The sequence below is a fragment of the Anser anser genome, assembly GCF_964211835.1.
Source record: "Anser anser genome assembly, chromosome: 14".
NCBI lineage: Eukaryota > Metazoa > Chordata > Aves > Anseriformes > Anatidae > Anser > Anser anser.
The window spans coordinates 6,985,550-7,005,009 of record NC_139735.1 but is presented as its reverse complement, the minus strand read 5'-3'; the positions used below and the strand labels follow the sequence as shown (position 1 = coordinate 7,005,009).

The 19,460-nt window shown below is 44.7% G+C and overlaps 1 protein-coding gene across 8 annotated transcripts in view; it reads right to left on the bottom strand.

The window, feature by feature from the left end:
* The window catches only part of GRIA1 (glutamate ionotropic receptor AMPA type subunit 1), a 186,859-nt gene that overhangs the window by 66,312 nt on the left and 101,087 nt on the right, over nucleotides 1-19,460 (bottom strand). The window lies entirely within an intron of this gene.

Genomic DNA, 19,460 nt, shown 5'->3' with positions numbered 1-19,460 from the left:
TCATGAGAGCAGAAGGACAAGAAGGTTCGTCAGGGATACCATCAAAATAAACATTTTCCCTGAGATAAGCTGCAGCCTGTCTGGACTAAATCACTTTCCTTGAGCCCCGTGGGTTGGTGAATGAAACCTGTGCCACACGAAGATCAGGGCTTGTGGCCATGGGATGCTGTGACCTTGAACTTCACAGATCTGGTTTATCTCTGATAGACAGAAAGGATTTGGGATTTTGAATACAGTGTCCCCAGGGCTCTGCTGAAGATTTTGCCACTTCTGGGAAAAAGTGTATTATCTGAACAAGGGAAGCCCCGAGAACAAAAGCATGGTGGCTCACCAAGCCCTGGCATGGCAGATATCTGGCCCCTGGAGCTTTTTTATTATGGGGGAGAGAGACTACAGCTAGAGCTTGCTATCACAGCCCCAGTTGCATTAATGGAGCAGAAAGAAAGCATTTGCAGGACAGCACAACCCTTTGTGGCCAGTGATTCCAGGAGGAAGCCATGGGTTTGGCCTCAGAAGCTGAGACCAGGCTGAGAGGGCAAAGGATCACCTAAGTTCAATGCTGTCACAAGACAGCTCCAGCAAGGTTTGTCCCCAGGCAGGAGCTGGTGGCACTGAGGTCAGCTCCTCTGATACCAGGGGTGCGTTGGTACCTGAGGACACCTGATGGGCAATTCCTGGTTTCCTCCAAAGCTGTGGTGGAGAAGGCTGTGGAGCCGGTGAGGCAATGGTGGTGACCCAAGAGGTCTCCATGACCACACCTGGAGGGTGCACACCATGTTCTCCAGCGGATATTTGCATCTGAGCTCAGCAGCCAGCAGCCTGCCACACGGAGAGGGCTCTCCTGGGTCAGAGCCTTCCTCAGGAGAGCACTTAATGAGATCGCGGGAGCTGCTGCAAAAACGCCTCAGGATCTCAGTGAGGGAGAGAAAGCTCACACTTTGGGTTGTAAAACTTAGTCCCTGAGACAGTCAGATTCGTTTAATATCACCCCTGTTTATGGCACATCCTAATTTACTATCAATAAATCTCCAGGCTGGAGGTGGTGGCAGTGACAGCATTTTCCCTGTGTCAGAACTCCTGGCACTTGTGTCTCCTCCTGTTGTCACTCTGCCTCTGAAGACCTTTGGCTGTGACATTTATCCTGACTCAACATTTCACGCCCCGCTCCCCGGCTCACCCGACAGAGTGCAGGGTGAGAAGTTGGATGTGACATTTTGGGGTCCCCTGGCAAGCGCTCTGTGCTGCTTGGGAATCCCTTGACCTGGTTTCTGCTGGTAGCCGCCAGTACCAACTCTTCTGCACGTGTGGCTGAAAACAGGCTCCTAAATGTGAGCTTGCTCCATGGTTAGCTGGGCTCTATCCAAGCCCTGTCTCTCCAGCGAGGACCAGAAGTCAACGTTGACTGGCTTACGGCCATCCTGGATAAGATTACCTTGTTTCCCACTTCTCTACTGCCAGCATCAAATATTCAGAGGGAAGAGCAAGAAATCCTGCTTCCCCCTGTACAAAGCAAGTCTCTGCTCCCAGATATTTGCAATTCCAGCTGCCAGATGTCTGAAACAGCAAGAGTGCTTACAGCTGAGAACCGTGTTTCGTGACACTGGTGAGCATTTTTCCTTGCTCTTGAAAGACGCCCAGGTTTGCCTCATCCCAGCCCAGCACTGTGTCCACAGGGTAACCCATCCGCTTTCCACTGCCCATGATCTCAAATACCTCAGCACCTTCCTCCCCCAAGGGAATCTGTATTTCTGCAGGGCAGGGACTTTTCCTGAAGGCTGAACCGTGACAGAAATAAAGCCCTCTTCTCTTCATTTTCACGGCAGTGTCTCTCTTTGCAATCAGCAATTGTGTCTGTATCAGCTGGAGTCACTGCCCTCATCATGGGACTGACACATTCAGGAAGAAAAGTAGCAGATACAGATAGAAATAGTCTGAACGGTGTTTCCATGTGACTGGACCAGTGGGTCTAATGAACAGTGCGATATACCATATGTGAGAGATCAGAACATGATCTCTGGAGACCCAGGCTTCAGATTCAGCAAATGATTAAAGTGACATTCTCAGGGCAGCTGAAAAATACAGCACAATTAATAATCTAGACAATAAACTTGGCTGGCTTGCTTTTTGTTTTAGTCAAACCACGACTTCCTTGAATTTTATTTTCTATTTGAAATGAATCTATTATTTTTCAGTTTTTTTTTTTTTTAAACTCTGTGGCTCAGTCACGATCAGGCAGCCCTCCTACACTGTTCTGAGACACTCATCAATCCCAGTGTTTGAAACAGATTGCACCAAAGCCGACTGGGAGAACGAACAGTCTTTATCATTAGTATGTTTGGAAAGAACCCGAGCTCGCTTTGTATTTTGAGACCATGAGGGGCTGTGGACAAGGCAGATAATTTGGAAAGAAAAGGCTTGCTGAGGGTTATCACCCAAGGAACAACAAAGAAACTGTTGTGTTATTTAAGCTGGAAAAATGAAGAGTAGGAGAACTGCAGCCACCTTTCTGGGATGGAACTTGGCAACATGTAAAAGCAGTGGCTGCAAAATGGTTTAAATCTCAGGGCTATTTTAAATTACAGATATGCCAAGTGTATTAACCCAGTAGAATTAAAAAGAGGCTGCTGCCATTTATTTGCTGCACAAAGAGGTAGTTGGAGTTTCTTTATACTTGCTTTAATTGTTTTATTAAGCAAATTTATTAATAATTTTGTTCTCATTTGATTGCTCTGCAACTTCCTAATAAAATTCTCTTAACTATTATAAAACTTATCTAGTGGAAGTAAATATTGTAAACTACTCTGTTTTTCCAGTAGGGAGGAAGCTTATCAGCTCCTCAGCAGTCACGGTTCTCTGACTGATGCCTTTCTGAAAAGATTAAGAAATATGACAGGGATAAAGATCATACTGGGACGAAAAGTCTAAGAAGTTGAGCTCCTCTGGTCAACTGGCTAGTGATAACATCACACTTCGCAAACCTCATGCTAACTACCTGTTAGCAGTGAGATGGCCACAGGCTGGCTCTTCTCGCAGAAGAAGAATACAAATTCACAGCTGAATTTGGACAGTTCAGCCTCTGAAGCTCATGCCTGTAGGCAGGAGACTGGGACTATTCAACAGCAGAATTGCAAAACCAAGGATGTGAGCATGAGTGAAGAGTGTTTACTTAGATGCAAATGCAGACATCCGTGGTGGTTTGCATGTGCTACTCTTGGCCTTTGGGCTGCACAAAGGGAAAGAAGGGCAGAGAATATTTATTCTGGGCTGTAACTATGCTATTATCTTACAGTGAATTTGTAGTTAATTACAGAAAGGTTATCCCTTAAAAAATCAGAAAATATAGTTCATAATGAGTGATAACCATGGCAAGCACAACTGTATTTGTCCTGAGCAGTCTTGCATAATGGATCTGGTCGGGTTTCTGGCTGGGACATTCCTGGCACCAAGCACCACTGGCACCCCAGATCCCTCATTCTCCAGGCACAGGATCTCATTGCTGAGGCTTATTTTTTATATATTTTTTCCTTCTTTTTCCCCAGATTATCATTCCACAAACAAAACCAGGTAAAAGCAAAGGTGTTAACTTGACTGTCACCTGGTTATGCTGGAAAGACAACTCAGTGACAGTCAGCTGCTTCTGGACACAACTCCGCAGTGCCTGTTGCAACCAGGTGACGTGAGAGCTCCTCAGACCTTTCCTCAAACACTGTTACTTACAGTAGAAATCAAAATAACATCATAAGATTCCTGGTACCTAGTTAGAGGGTGACTGATGTGGTAGGGTGAGACGGAGGAGGCCCCCCCTCTCCCTCCGGGGAAACAGAGCCACTGCGGAGCTGGTGTGCCCTTGGATTCTGACAGGGAAAAACATCCATGCTTCAGTCGTGCTTGAAATCCCCAGGCTGTAGGTTTTCTAGTCCTGCGGTTTCTCTCTAGTTTCCCTTTTCAAATGGAAATATTCAAGATAAAGCACTTAAATCTGAGAGAGGAAACACTGGTTTTACTGAAAGCAGGATGGGACACCTACCTAGCAGCTGAAGAGAGGCAGCTCTGGCCACCTTTGCAAACACTTCTAAGAAAATACATGCCTACTACTTTAAATTGCATACTTCCTCTGCAGAAGAGGAAAGAAAAAGATATGCTTTGAGTCTATACAAATTTCTGGGACACTTTATTTGGCTAAAGCTGTCAAGCGGTCAGCAAGAGAGTAGCTGCAAAAGACTGATTTTGGCATTCAGGAGGGCCAGGGATAATTCGGAAATGAAGGTTTGAACTGATTCCCATGGGAGGCAGATGACAGATATAATGGATCTCTTACATGAATTTTGGTAAAAGGAGAAGGGACACCAAGAAGTTTCTATCAGAAATGGTTACCACAAAGAGGGGCTGCCAGTCTTGGGATCTGAATGAGGAAGAAAGGCAAAAGGGCTGCACAGAAGGATGGAAATGAGGATTTGGTTTCCAGGAGTGAGAATGGTGCCATCCTGCTGAGAATCTGCAAACAGGAGTGAAAAAAGGGAACTGCTTCCCATGGACACAGCTGGAGAAGCGTGGTAGGAGATCCTGGCAACTGCTCATCTGCCATTTCCTTTAGAAGCAGAATTTTCCCATTTCACTGAGTTTAAGATTAGAATGGGACATTAGATCATTTCTACTGACTTCTTGTATCTCACGGACCATTAAGTTTCACCCAGTTACCCCTGAAGGAAGTCAATAATATGGTTTAGTTGAAGGCATTTAAGCTCTCAGGAGACTCAACTGCTGTGTGCCTCTGTCAGAGAACAGGAATAACAGAGACAGTGCTAATACCCAGAGCAACAACAGCAGTAAAAAAACTGATTAAATGCAATATCCCCAGATGTTCCCCACAAACAATTCATAGTCTCTGTTGCAGAAGGAGACAAAAAAAAACAAACAACAACAACAAAAAACCCACAGATGGTCCCTGCCAGACCTCAGAGCCTTTCCCCACCCAGGAGGATGTCACATCAGATGAGCCTCTAGGAGGGAAGACACTGCACCATCTCCTGGCAAACCATTTCTGTAATGCTCAACTGCAGATGTTGTGAGAATTTTGAACAAACTGCTCTCCATGGCCCAAGCGGACAGGCAAAGAAAAGGGCAATTTGGAAATTTAGAGTATGAGAGATCTTTGAAACCACCTAATCCAACATACAAAAGTACTTGCACTTACCAAGAAACCAAATTAACAGATGTTTTCTAAAAATCTCAAGACAAACGTGGCCAGACTTTGAGGAAAACAAAACAGTCAGCTCAATCTACTGTCCTCTGTGAGCTATTAAATGCTAGCCCTACAATACCTGTAGCCCCCATCTCAGCATTTGCCCAAACCTCCTGGGATACAGAACTAGAATCCTCACTTGTCCAGAGTTGCACTTGCAGCAAAATGAGCTCATTGACAGCAGTGGTGTCAAGGAGCAGATCCCACATGCTTTTCCTTGCTCACTTGGAGTATTTGTGTGCATGTGTGGGAAAGAGGAGGGGAGGTGCATGCGTAATTTATTTTTAGCATGCCCTGCCTAGAGGCGACCCTCACACGGTGATGGAGAACCTGACATCAGGTTGGCGAAGCCGGTGGAGTTTCGATGAAAGAGCAGTAGTGTCTGCTTCAATTAGGATCAGCTCAGCTTTCCTCCCAAATGTTTGTCCTCACAGTTCTCCAGTGTGGCGTAGGTGCCAGAGCGCATCTCTTCAGCACATCCCAACGACAGCATGTTCCCACAGATTTTTCGAGCAGGGGAAAGCCAAACAGATTCTACACTCCCCCATCGCTCTATGCATGCATATAGCTGACAGCAGATATGTCCCATATATTCGATCAACTGCAAATTGGGCTGATATGATATCACAAGAAATATATGTTTCTCTTTCAAATATATAAAAGACACAGAAGCGTGGTCCCTTCCATCATTTTCCTGCATTGCTGCTCTGACCACATAGGAAGCAGCAAAGCGCTGCTGATTTCTACATCAAGATCTGCTTTTCTTCCTTCACATTTAAGCAATAATCTGGCTGAAGAACTGCTCATCACTGTTCATGGTTAGAATTTCATTTTTTTTCGTTAAGTTTACACAGCTGACAAATAAGTCATAGTTTGCCTGACTGTAAATGATGTTTTCCTTGAGATCAAAATGGATTTGGGATGCTTCTTACTTGTATGCTGCTGAGTTTAAGGAAACAGAAATGGCATGGGAGCTTTTGTCAACAAAAATTAACAACATGACAACAAATCTTTCCTCGGGACTCTCAGTCATTTAGTGTGCTTTGGAATTACAGCCATGGTGGTAGAAGACAGGGCCAAGGGAATCTGAAGATGACTTTAACCTCTCTATTAAAGGGACCAGCTGAAAATCATTGCTCTCCCACTCCTGTGCTTCCCATTAAGAACTTCTTGTACTTTTTTTCCTAGAGCCTTGAAACACAGTTCTGACCCAACAAGACCACAAAACAGAAAATCCAAATATTAAAGGTCTTAACTAGGTCACTGAACTTGTTGAAAAAAGGAAAGAAGGAAAGACAACATGTTTGTCAAAACTTTCCCTGTTTGCTTTGCTTGATTTTTAAACATATAGTTACTTAGGGATTGCTACCATTTTATTAAATCAAAGAAAATTAAGCATTAAATATATTGAAGGGGTTCCAGTCAATACTTGATCAATTTCCCCACAATGGTGGCACTTCTAACATGAATGAAGATCACATATTATGTGCAAATCCCCCACAGAGAACACTCCGGTATCATGAGGGTCTCTTACCAGGCTCTGGACAAACATCCAGAGGAGACACAGGCATGCAGCTCCCGTGAGCTGTGACTTTTGGAGCCACAGACTTGGATGTTGCCTTAACTAAAACATTATTTGCAAACTGTCTTTTCTGGGTAGCCTTCAAATGATGGCTAACCCATAGGAAGAGAACAGAGACACCACTGGAAAAGATCTGATGTCCATCTCAAGCAGCACTTGGGCTTTGCAAAGGTCCATTCCTTCTGCAGTTAGAATCAGGTTATTCTAATAGGGACAGGTTGGCTAATGAGAGTCCTGTGGTTAGCAGATTATGTGTGAGGGGAAACAGGTTCAGTGCCAGCTGTTTCAGGTTTGCTGTCTAATCATGACTTGGATCCTTGCCTATAAGGTGCAGGAAGGACTGCCTTCCATTAGTCCCATCTGTTCCAGTCCTTGGGGTCATAGACTATTTCTTGTTATATGTTTGCATAGTCCCCAGATAAGACTGTATTCTGAGCACTGATGCCATGCTCTCATGCTGTGTAAGGTTCATGTTGTCTACTGCCTTAATCTTTTCCAGTGACCCGTACCAGAGCCACAGCCTTTCCACAGCCCCATGGGCTCTGGAAGACCAGCTATCCTGATTTAACCTAACCTCCTACAATGAAAAAGAAATCCAAAAATTCATCCTCGTTGAAATCTCCATGTCTGAAGCACAGTCATAAATATTAAAACAAGATTACCACAAATGGAAAAGTGACAGCTATATTATAAAAGGAGGTGAGGGATGAGGGTTGAACTAATTTTGCTTCTGCTGCTTTATTAGATGGCCTTTTGTTTCATATCAGTCCTTCTGCAAATAGTACTATACTAGGAAGACTAACTACAATAGCACAGTGCAGCTTTCTGCTGGGAAGCATGAGCAACAACAGAGGAGAAGAACAAAGCACTAAACCCACAGCATGTTAATACGGTACATGGCACGCTGGTCCTTAGGTCAGCACAACATTTAATTCCAGCCTGTAAGAGATGAATTATTAAAGCAGCGTAAAAAGATGGGAGTGGGGGTGAGGGGTGGGAAATAAGCAGTAGCAGAAAGCAAATGCATCACATAAAGAAGAGCTCACTGCAGATGAAATGTATTTTGTCTTCACTAGCTTCTTTTCTTTCCCTAGTGCATCGTATCTGTTTAGGGCAGTTTTTCTAGACATTAGGCCTGCGACTGTCTTCAGTGCAAGCCTCAGGTTTTGGTGAGGATTTTATAAGTGTCTGCCTTGAAACTGGCTACAGGTTGCAATGCAAAAGCCAGACTATGGACATTGTTTGGAAAAGCCATTCCAATGTTAATGTTTAACTCCACTGGGGAAGGAGGTTTTTAACATCTACCGAAATCCTTTCTTAATCTTCATCCCATTAATAATCATTTTGGTCCCATGTCCTCTGCTTCATAAAATATGTGCATAGATACTCCCAAATTTTCTCTGGTCTGTGTTTTTGCAAATGTGCCGGTTTGCAAGTCAAACTGATCTCCCAGTCTTTGATGTGTTCCCTGTGGTATTCCTGAGACTCACGTTGTTACCTCCAGTTGAGAAAACAGTGTCTGGATAAGTTTTCCCAGCTGTATCATTTCCATTTTTTTAGGATTATTTCCTGCTCATAAAAATGCTTCCTTTAGACCTTACCGGAATTCTGCTCCAGGCATGGAGTTCAGTTATGATATATATACTCCTTCTTCCAGGTCTGTAATGAAGATAGTAATCAAGACCATCTTTAGCTGCAACTCCGTATTAGCCTCTCTGCCTGGCCCATCTGCTCAATAACATTTAATTTTCCTTTACAATCATACCTTGTGAGCCTTTGGCCATTTTTAATCAATATGATTAATGTTTTTTTGGGCCACTGTAAATTACATCACCAGGACCACATTCATGGTTTGGCAGGTGGCTGAAGAACACACTAACTTTCAACAGGTTTATCTCCATGGAGAGACATGAAAATACATTTATGAGCAAGATGGGCAATCAGAACAGCTGTACTTGGAGAGCAGGTCTGAGTGGGAAGGTCTCCTTTGCTGATCAATGACAGCAGGTGACCAGGAGGCCCAGGAGACCTTCGCCAGTCCTGGGTCTACCCACAATACTTTCTGTGCCTGCTTTGGGACCTCACAAGCGTTTGGAAGTGATGAATTCTGACCTGCATGCATACCTCTCCTTTCTGCTTCTAATATTTCATGGTGGCTTTCAACACTTCCTCTCCCAGACACCGTGCTTTCACTAGCAAGATGCAAGACGCGTACCGAGAGCTCATACCAGCTTGAGAATGACAGGTTGCACAGCAACCTGGGTCACAAAACCTGGACAACTGCACACAAATGTTCTCACGGCAGCGACGATGTGGTCTCATGCCTGAAGCCCCATGCAGCCAGAGGTGAGCACCTATAATCCCTTTTCTTTTCTCTCTGCCTTTTTTTTTTTTTCCATTCCTGCTTCTAAATTTCCAACTTTTAATTGTTTTGTGCTACGGTGCATAAAACCTCATCCTTGCACGCCACTGAACTAACACAACTAATTTTAAGTCTTTCTTGATAACAGACTGGAAATTAACAACTTCATTTGTTAACACTCCATCTTTTTTCTTTTCAAGGCAGCCAAAGACCATAACGGAACACACATACATGCATGTACATCTTCTGCAATGAGCCTTCCATGCTCCCAAATGCTGCCTGGGCAATCTTTACTCAGATACAAGCATTGGGTTTTTGGTCACAGTGCCAGACCCTAATGCTTTGCAGCCAGGCAAAGCTGGTGCTAAATTCTGTAAGGTCAGATAGGGCATGGTCCTGGTGTGCCCAGCTTTTAATTCCTACTTTCATGCAAATGAAAAGGGACCATTATATTTCCTTAAATACTGACTCCCTTTCCTTCAAAGAAACACGGGGATATACCACATCCTGTATACCTACATAGGAAGTGTGGGCATTATTATTAATTTTAACTGGCTCAGAATTGCACTTACCCTGTATCCCTCACACATAGGTACCAGCTGTAGGTGCACCTGTTGCTCTGTATGTTTGTAGGATGCCTGGCACAATGCTACGAGGCCTCTGTGAGGTACTGTAACATATACATGCTAAATAACAATAAAGAAAGCCCCTGAATAGCTTCCTTGGAGTAGAGAATTCCCTTCCCAGCAGATAGGAGAGAAATAGTATGGCTGGCTAAGTACAGAAAGTAAAGCAAAAGGTAAGGAGGGACCTAAATGGAGAATCAGGGGAATTTTCCCTAACCTGATTGATGTTTTCAGTAGTAATGATGTCTTGTATGTGTTCTGCCTTAAAATATCTTCCAGTCTATGAGGTGGGCTGGCTGATTCAGGCTGTCAGAGGGCACACAAAATGTTTCCCTCTTGCGGTAAGCTATTGTTGGCGTTTCTGACATTATTTGACTCCCTGCTCATTTAAAAATAAAAGGCAGCAGATAAAAAGCATAGGGTTTACTGTGAGCAGGAAAGCACCGCCAAGCTCACCTCTCCACAGGAACAGTCTCACTGGTCCAGGCGAGAAGGAAGAACTTGCTCTTATCCAGGACAAAGCATTCTTCTTCAAAACAAACCTCTCACATACCTGACAGAGCATCTTGTCCTTGGTGGCCTGAACTGAGAAGCAGTACTTAAACCCACCGGCTGCTTGACGTGTTATTTATAAACATTCATGTTTTCTATAAATTTACAAGGCAACATTACAGGTATCTGCTGAGCTAGCAAAGCAGATGCTCCAAAACCTACATGTGCCAACGCTGCTCCAAAACTGCCATGTTTTCGGCAATAACTGGAACCATGAAAGCCTTCTGAAAAGAGAAGCAGCAAAAGTACAAACCCAGTGAACCACATTCAGTACGTAAGGGTTAAGTCTCCAGAGCATTACTTTTTGTATTACCCGTTTGTATATTGTGTTCACCTAAGGTCTGCCAAAGCACAAATGGTTTTGAAACCCCATTTAATACCTCAGCGAGGGCTGGGTTAGGTGCAGAATGACAAGATCCTTTGACATCTGAGAGCGCTGCCTTTTGTGGGTTTAAGTGTCTCCCTTGGTGGTTCTTTGCTATAGTCATTTGTTGTAGGGTTTTTATTTTTCCTTTTCACATTAATGTTCCATTCCATTGTGCTCATAGCTTTCTTCAGGCCTACTTAATGTCAGGGGGAATATTACTATTTCTTCCCTGTCATTAGAACAGCTTTAATCCTGTCTGTGTTGCGAGGGCAATAAATGATAATAGCTACCAGACTTTTATTTCTGCAGTGCCTCTGAACACCAGGTTTTTTGAAAAATCCCAAACAAACAAGTTTAAGCCTGGGATCTTTTAAACCTGGTGGGAGACTGTGTTGTCTGGGGAGCAGGAACGCAGAACTGTGACAGATGGCAAGATCTGGACCTATGGTTTGTGATTTTATGGTCTCTGGTGAAACTTCCGTGCAAATAGCTTCTTGTGGGTGGTGAAACAAACAGTTTACATGAAATGCAGCTAGCTAACGTGCCCAGATGGAGCTTGCACGGAGAGGTGATGCTTGGTAAACTGGGACTGCAACCAGCTGCAGAGGGCAGCTCCCCCCTTGCGGGAGGTGAAGGTGTCCGTCCCACGGGGCAGTGCAAACAGTGGGGAAGGGGCAGCTGGGGGACCCCCCTCTCTGCCCTACTGCTCCAAGGAACTGGGGACAGACCTGGAGTGCTCTGTGTGAGTGTCACCCAACTGCCAAAAGTCAACACAACCAAGGAGCTTGCTACATAGCACGACCTTTGATGGAAATAAAGTGAAAACCTAAACAATCTTGGGTAAAATCTGTGTCATTTTACCAGCATGTCAGAGGGGGCTTTTACAGCTACAATCTTCTCTTGAAACTGCAACTGGATCCATAAAAATCCCCTTTAACAACAAGCTGGTCCAGTGCAGAAATGAATGCCGTTAGGACCAAGGAAAGCACCAGGATGTGGAAGTAGCTGCTGAATACATAACCACTTACATAAAACCACCTCAGATGCACACTTTTTGACTAAAATACCCTTGGACAACCAATCCCCATAATGTTAATGGCAAGTGGCATCAAATTCTCAGGCAGTAAGCATTATTATAGCGTATCCTAGAGAGACAATACCTTTGAGAAAGGTGTTTCTGCTAGATGCTTTACTTGCAGAGACTTGCGTTCACAGGAAAGATTTCTGCTAGGAAAAAATACCAAGCCATCCTGTCTTCATTCAGGTCAGTGAAGATACCAGGAGCACCTCAGTTTTTCTGAACATCCTATACTTCCAACAGGGCTGAGAAAATACTTTGGAAAAATGGGATGTGTGTCTTGGGGAGAAGAATGGGGGAGCATCACTAGCAACAGGAAAACATTTAGATCTCTTGCTGATATGTTTAGTGATATGCAAACAGCACCTCTTCTCTACTCATTTCCATTCTGGGAAAGTTTTTAAGCTCCTGAAGCAAAAGGCTCTCTAGTGAGCTGCAGGGAGCAAGAGAGATCATGTAAAACATTATGCATAAATGCAAATTGTGGGGAGGCCAGCCAGAGCACGGGAAGTGAAGTTGTTAGAAACTTAGGGTCATTCATCACTTGGGAGCAGTGACACCGCACATACAGACGCAGCTTCTGTCTGAGGCAGTTGCTCAGTGTAAACTAAAGAGTGTGACATGATTTAGGCAGCTACCGAGAAAACCCCGCTGCTTCTCAGCAGAAACTTTGCGTGTACAATATTATTTAGACAGAAAAGCAGCAGGAGGCTGGAGGATGCTAATTTGTACCACTTTTCACAAGCATCACAGAGACTCTTTCACTATTCACCAGATGTTGTACAAGCCTTCTGTTGACATTGCAGGGAGATGTCTCTACTAAAATATGTTTGCCTGTGAAACCAGAGTCACTGACCACTCTGCATTGGTCAGGCCTTGAACACAGACACACCAGGAGCACCAGCTTTCCAAGGAGGCAAAACAGTCCTTGGATTTCACAAATATTGTACAAGACAACTGAGCCATGGAGAGCTTCACACATCAAGTATCAGGTTTACTTCCCACGAGGAAACCTGGGGAAACTGCACTGCGTAATGGACTCTAATGGTACGTGCAAAGTAGGCACATGGATGGCTAAAGGTGTAATTAACCTAATTAAGGCACCATTTATTCCAGAAGGCTCCAACAGGAAAGGCAGGTGGAACTGCCATCCACAAGAGAAAGTTGCCAGGACAGAAAATGCTGTCAGCAGCGGGCAAAACCCCAACAAAGACTTGGTCTGGAAGGAACGAGGCAAAAAAGGGACATCCCTGGGGCAGACTCCTCTTTCTCTAGGCATGCACATGAAGCCAGGGGTGCAATGGAAAAGCCTGGGAGTTATATCTTTGGGACTGCCCCAGCTAAACTGCTGAGGGCTGTGGGGTTTTCTTCTCTCTGTACTGCAACCCACTTCAGGTGCTGAATGTGGCAGGGAAGAGTGTGTAGCCTTCGGTTTGAGCTCCTGACCCTTGTGTTAGAGAAAAGATTAATTTCTCTGGGAGAGAAATTATTTTTGGATGCCTATATTTAACATGGCAGTGAACATCTGCAGTCATATTTCCTAAGCTCTTGGTGTGATCATTCCCCTGTTCTGCTCGTCCTGACAGCAGAGCAGTGTCGGTGAAGAGCGTCAGTAGCATTTCGGAAATGTGCTTAAATGACTTCGTTGCCTTCCATATCTCTTTAAAGAAGCAGAATTATCTTAAGGTGATTTGGGATCAAGACACATAAGGAAGCCATATGGTGCATGCCACCTTTGAAAATTGGGCCTTAACTCGCATATACTGTGAATTACACAGGCTGTCTTCTGTGACAGCTTTTATCAGTGCACTCAGAAGACAGATGCTTTCAAGGCACTGCCTTTGGAGCAGGCCTGGACTGGAGGAGCTGGGATGCGTTGTGGGGCAGGTTTGGTTGACTGAAGTCGTTTATGCGTGTGCACTTTGCAAGCCTGATGGCGCAGCTGTAAATGTGTGGCTATAACACACTTGCATCATCTTGTGAGCTTCATTCTTAAATCTCTCAAGCAAGGAGGGGAGTGATGACAAAAATCATCCACTTTCTGTCTGCTTAGAAAGAATGGTCTGTGCAGGGGTACAATAAGTAAGATAGCTCAGAAAACTTCTATTTCAGTGTAGAAAAGTTGTCTGCATTACAGTCCCCCTGGTATCTACATTGAGGCCAGCAGAATTACACTAGGCTTAAGCGTGGTCTAGTTTTGTCATCTGGGAAACACAACATGTTTCCTGAATGAGGCTGCAGGGATACAGGACCCGATCTGTGTGTGCAGTTGGCTGTGACTTGCTTGTAAAATGTACTTGCTTCACGTCTGCTTGAGCTTAGGTCATCAAGGTCCTCCTCAGAAGCGTGCTCAGGCATGAAACCAAAAGGAATTTGTGATAAAAGACCTTAAAAAACATCTCCTAACAACCTCATTGGAAAATCCTTCAAAGCAAATGTGTGGGAAATAACAGAAGCCTGAGGAGATGTGAAAGCTGGGAGGGAGAAGGGGAACAGGGGAAAGGAGATCCAAGCTTGAGGTTCATTGTTGTGGGAAAAGCCAATTTAATTTCAAAATCAATCATGGCTTTAAAACAGAAAAACAAGGATGAAAGAGAGTGTGAAGGATGGAAAGGGGGAATGAGTGCAGGAGCATTCTGAGATCCAAGGGACAGGTACCTATTTCTAGATGGTGGGGAAGAAAAATGGGCTTTCAACTTGTGGGTCACTTTGTGCTTGCTCTCTCTGAATGGACACAGACAATAACTCTTCGTCCTTCTTTAACACTACCCAGTCTTAGTTAGGAAGTGTTTTTGCCAGCCTCTCTGGGGTGTAGCTGCCTGTTCTCCACGAAATTTTTTAACCTCGTTTCACAGCAGGAAAGACCGAGACACACACTTGTGCAAAGCAACACAACAGTTCTGGGAAGAGACCCAAGTGCCCTCACATAAGGCCCTCTTTGACAAGGGACAACATGAAAAAAGGGCTAATTATGATGTGGTTCCAGTAGTATGCTCACCATGCACCAGGGAAACACGTTCCCTGGTGGACTTCGGTTGCTCTGCAAGATGGTCTCCCATCCCTGCCTGCTCTTCTCAGCCATCCTTTTGGAGGAAGGGCACGTGCTAACAGCAGGACAAGGCAGCACTGCGAGAGGAGTGATGCTCCTCCCCAAGCACACACACACTTGGCACCTCACCCCAGGCTCAGGGATTCTGTGACCAGCTGTTGAGTGGGCACTTTGAAATGGAGCTCATGTACTGGCTTTAACACTAAATCCATTGCAATTCCTCTCGCAGCTCAACCTCCCCTCCCCTTCTAATTCGTGCTGGGCTGATGTGTTTTTTTTTTTTTTTTAAAAAAAAGGAAGGACAAACATGACCTCTTGCTTGAAAGACTGGAGAACATCCCAAAACAAAACAGTAGCCCTCAAATACTTTTGGTTTGGTTCCCTCTAGGTGAGAGAGATCATTTGTTAGCTTTTAATCTATTTTTTAGCTTTTAAATCATTTGTTAGCTTTTAAAATCCAGAAGGGCTATCTGATCATGATAGCTATGCTTGACTTGGAGCACTGCACAGAGCTGGGTTCTCAGTTGGTGGCTCTCGAGCAGAGCTGCTGCTGTGCAGTGGTTTTGGGGCCAAGCAAATCCCAGACCAGCACCTCTGTGGATCCCACCGCCAGCACTCAAATGAGAAAAAGGGGCAGTCATTATCCCTGTTAGCTCTGTGAGGTGTGTGTGATGTGTGCTGTGGATCTCGGCCACATGAAGATATAGGAGGGAAGGTGGACATCTTTGCTGTAGAATTTGTCTTATTCCTTCATCACACTGAAATGCCTTTTGGTGGAACACAGTATCTTTAAGATAAACACAGTACCTTTAAGATTTCCTTTTTACGGAAAACCTTCTCTGTATTTTGGGAACATGGTTCTACAGGAAATTTTCTTTGGTACTAAAAACCACTCTTAATTTCTGGTCAGACGTCTCCTACCTTAGTTTCTAGCCATAAGATATTCTTACATTTCGACAGCATCTAGCACCACGGGGAATCTCAGACTACAGCTACTTTGATTTTAGCCTTCTTCCTTATTAAATAAATATATTATTGAAAGCTACAAAGCAACTGGCCAGGCTTTGGATGATTTTTCATTAAACAGAAAGCAAACATTCAAATGGTCTGCTGGACAAGCAAAGGGTCAACTTTCTGAAGAAAAGTTGCTCTAAATACCCCAGCTATTTTAATTCCTTTTATCACAAAAGGTTCAGCATGCCTTACTTTTTGCGTCTGAGATGAAACTAATTCTGATGGAACAGATCCAATTCAGACATATTGCAGACAATAAAGCTAGCTGAAAAATTTCAACACTTCTTTTTCCCTCTGAATGAAAAGTGAGGTTTGATCAAATGTAGGAAGTCGGTGATTTTAACATAACACCCTGATTTTCCCATAGAAGAGCATAAGGGAGAAAAGTTTTAGTGCTAAGTCAGAATGTTAAAAAATAAGTGTCAGGATGCCATCAACCCCCCTTCCCTGCCCTGGATGATGAACTGCTCTAAGACTGCTGCCAGCTTCTTTCCACCTAGAAGAGGCACTGCGCTGGCACCAGGCAGAGCTGCTGAGATAAATCTGAGGCGAGGGGGGTGCAATATGAGGTCAATGAAATTTTGCCAGGGTTCACTATCAGCTGTGGGCAGGAAGCCTAGCCACTCTCAGACCCCATCTCTATGGGAAAACAAACAAACAAACAAAAACAACAACAGCAAAAAAAACTTAACTGCATTTATCCTGCACCAGACAAGCCCTGCTCGGCATGGCACAGGCCCTTCGTCATGCCCAGCTCACGGGGTGATGCTCCCCCTGTGCCACAGTACATCCCAGCCATCAGCCTTCTCCCCGCTGCCACACAGGCACTAACCCTGCCCCTGCTCTGACAGGTACAGTGACACCCGTTACTTGTGTCCTGGCACCACGTCCCCCTGCCACAGCTAAGAGAAAGCCCCCGGGTGCTGCGAGCGCGGGCACAGCCATGTGCACGGGCAGCGGTAGTGCTCCCCCCATGTCCAGATCCCCTCTGCTGCACACCTCCCAGATCCTTCTCGCCACATCCCACTCGGCTGCGTGCACGCGTGCACACACACACACACACACAAATCCCCACATTAGCTAAATCCCTGCCTTCTCACAGTGGCGATCTCACACACAGCACTCCTTATCAACCCGCTCGCAGACGGACGGGCTAATCTCCCTCCGTGTGCCACGCGCAGTCGCTCGCTTATCTTCCCTCTCTTATACACGCTCACACTTTCTCACACAGAGACTAATCCTTCTCAGTGTCACGTACCTCAAAATCCTCCTTACAACGCCCCCTCGCACACTGAGTAATCCTTTTGGGAGTCTCACACACATCCTGCTGACAGCGTCCCTCCGCACGCGCGCACGGCCGCATGCAGCATCCTGCAGCGCCTTTCACACGCACAGGGACCTTTCTGTGTGTCACACACACCGTTATCCCCTCTCCCAAACCACGTATTTTCCACTAATTCTGACATACATACATTAACATGACTTTAATGCAGTAGAAACAGTGGGTTTTTAGCCAGATAAACTAACGTACACGAGGTATTTGGGGGAAAAATGTTGGATATTTGGGTAACTGTCCTGGAAAATGGAGAGCTTGTCTCAAGAAGAGAGATTTAAAAGACCTGGCATGTTTAGTGTAGGAAAACAAAGGCTGAGAGAGGACAGGGTTGCTGTCTATAAAAACATCAGAGGGGTAAACACTAGAGAAGAGCTATTGATGCTAAAGGACAACATTGGCTTGAGAACAAGTGACAATAAACTAGTCATGAATAAATGCAGGCTGTGAACCACAGAAAGATTTGTAACCACAGGAGGAGAGAAGCTCTGGAATTGCTTTCCAAAGGGAGCACTGGAGCAAAACCAGGGCTGGTTTGGCCTGGAGCATCATTTTTGTCAGAGCGTATAACCTGGTGTCGGTGATGCTGCAGTCCCTTCCCATGCTTGCTGGCCAGCTCAGGCTCCGAGTTGCACCCTCCTGCACCAACACACTGAGTGTTTCTGTCATAAGAAGTCAACAGTGCAAAAACACTTCGTTCCTCGGTTTTGTTTCCCTGTGTGTATCATGAGGATAAGAAAGCTGAATCCTTCCCTGTGTGCCCTGGTGAGGCGGGTCACAGGCACTGACCTCGCAGCTGAGGTCTCTTCCTTGACTTACAAGAGAAGTGCCCTGGCCCTCTCCTTCATTACTGTAACATCGGTGCCACTGCAACAGACAAGAAGCAGAGAGGGAAGCGCAAGTGCGGCACCCAGGGAACTATTTTGATCACCGTGGCATACAGAAAACACTCTCACATTTCCTCGGCACACATTTACATTCCCAGAGTCTCCCGCCTCCACCGTTCGGCTGTCTCCAGAGACACTGAACACCTGACATGTCTGATAGGAATTACATATCTGTAATACAGATACAAAAAAACATAGGAAAATGAATATTTAGTGGACTGCAAGTGCTGCTGCATAAGCCATTATCCTCCCAGGAGCAAGCATGCCTGATGCTTTTCTCCCCCGTACCTGGGTAAGGCAGATGAAAGGGATGTTGGCTGAGCACTGTAAGAGAAGAAGGAGAAAAAAAGGCCCCTATCACTTGCGTAAAGATAAAACAATCTCTTTTAAAAGGCGTAGGGAAAGCCAAGACACTCAGAAGTTTCTATATCCCACCCGTTATCAAACACAGAACTCTACCCTGTGGGACTAAGCAACCTCTGTTTATGCTGAAGTCAATGACTCTTGAAAAAATCTGAGGTCTTGGTAAGCAGAGAATGGCATTTTTTAAAGTGTGGGTGCCCGGGCTGCCGGCACTGAGCACCCACCAGGCAGAGAGGGCTGCAGACACAAGAGGAGACTGGAGATGCACAAAGCACACAGAAGGGCTGCAAGCAGCAATCTGAGCACATCTCCTGCTAGCAGGTGGAGTCAAAGGGAAAGGAGGGAGTAAGGGTGTCCCCACATTCACACTTCAGAAACTATTTATTTAAGAAGTTCAGCTAGGTTTTTTGAAATTGCAAATTGGTCCTTTCCGTTTTATGACAAAACTCAGAAGAAAACACAAAAAGAAAACATACCAAATAGAGATACCTCCTCTTTTTCCTCATAAGAGGTTACACAGAAAAGGCATTTGATTTTTTTTTCCTGATGGAAATATCAAAACGAAACAATATTTATATATTTAACATTGTGTTGTTTTGTCTTAAATTTCCTTTTCGTCAGGGAAACTGATTTAAATACTTTTATTTCCTTGTTCTTAGATTTTTACTCCTTTTGTCTCTATCTGTGGAGAGAAGATGGGAAAACAGAAGTATGCAAATAGGTGGAGATTGGCATCACATGTTGGTTGTTTTTTTTTCTGTTTTCCAACTGGTAGGTGGGAGGTAAGTGGCAAACTGGCAAAAAAGTGTGAGCATGCATAGGAAACTCCACGTTTACCTTTTATTTCAGATTTGCAGTGGTAAAAAGATAGTAAACATTTATGGAAACTACTACTTCTTTGAGGGGGAAAAATCTTTTATAGCAAATACCTATTTTGACTGAGAACATTTTCCAGAAGTTTTCAATCACCTTTATACAGAAATCTGTATTTATCTTCAATGGCTT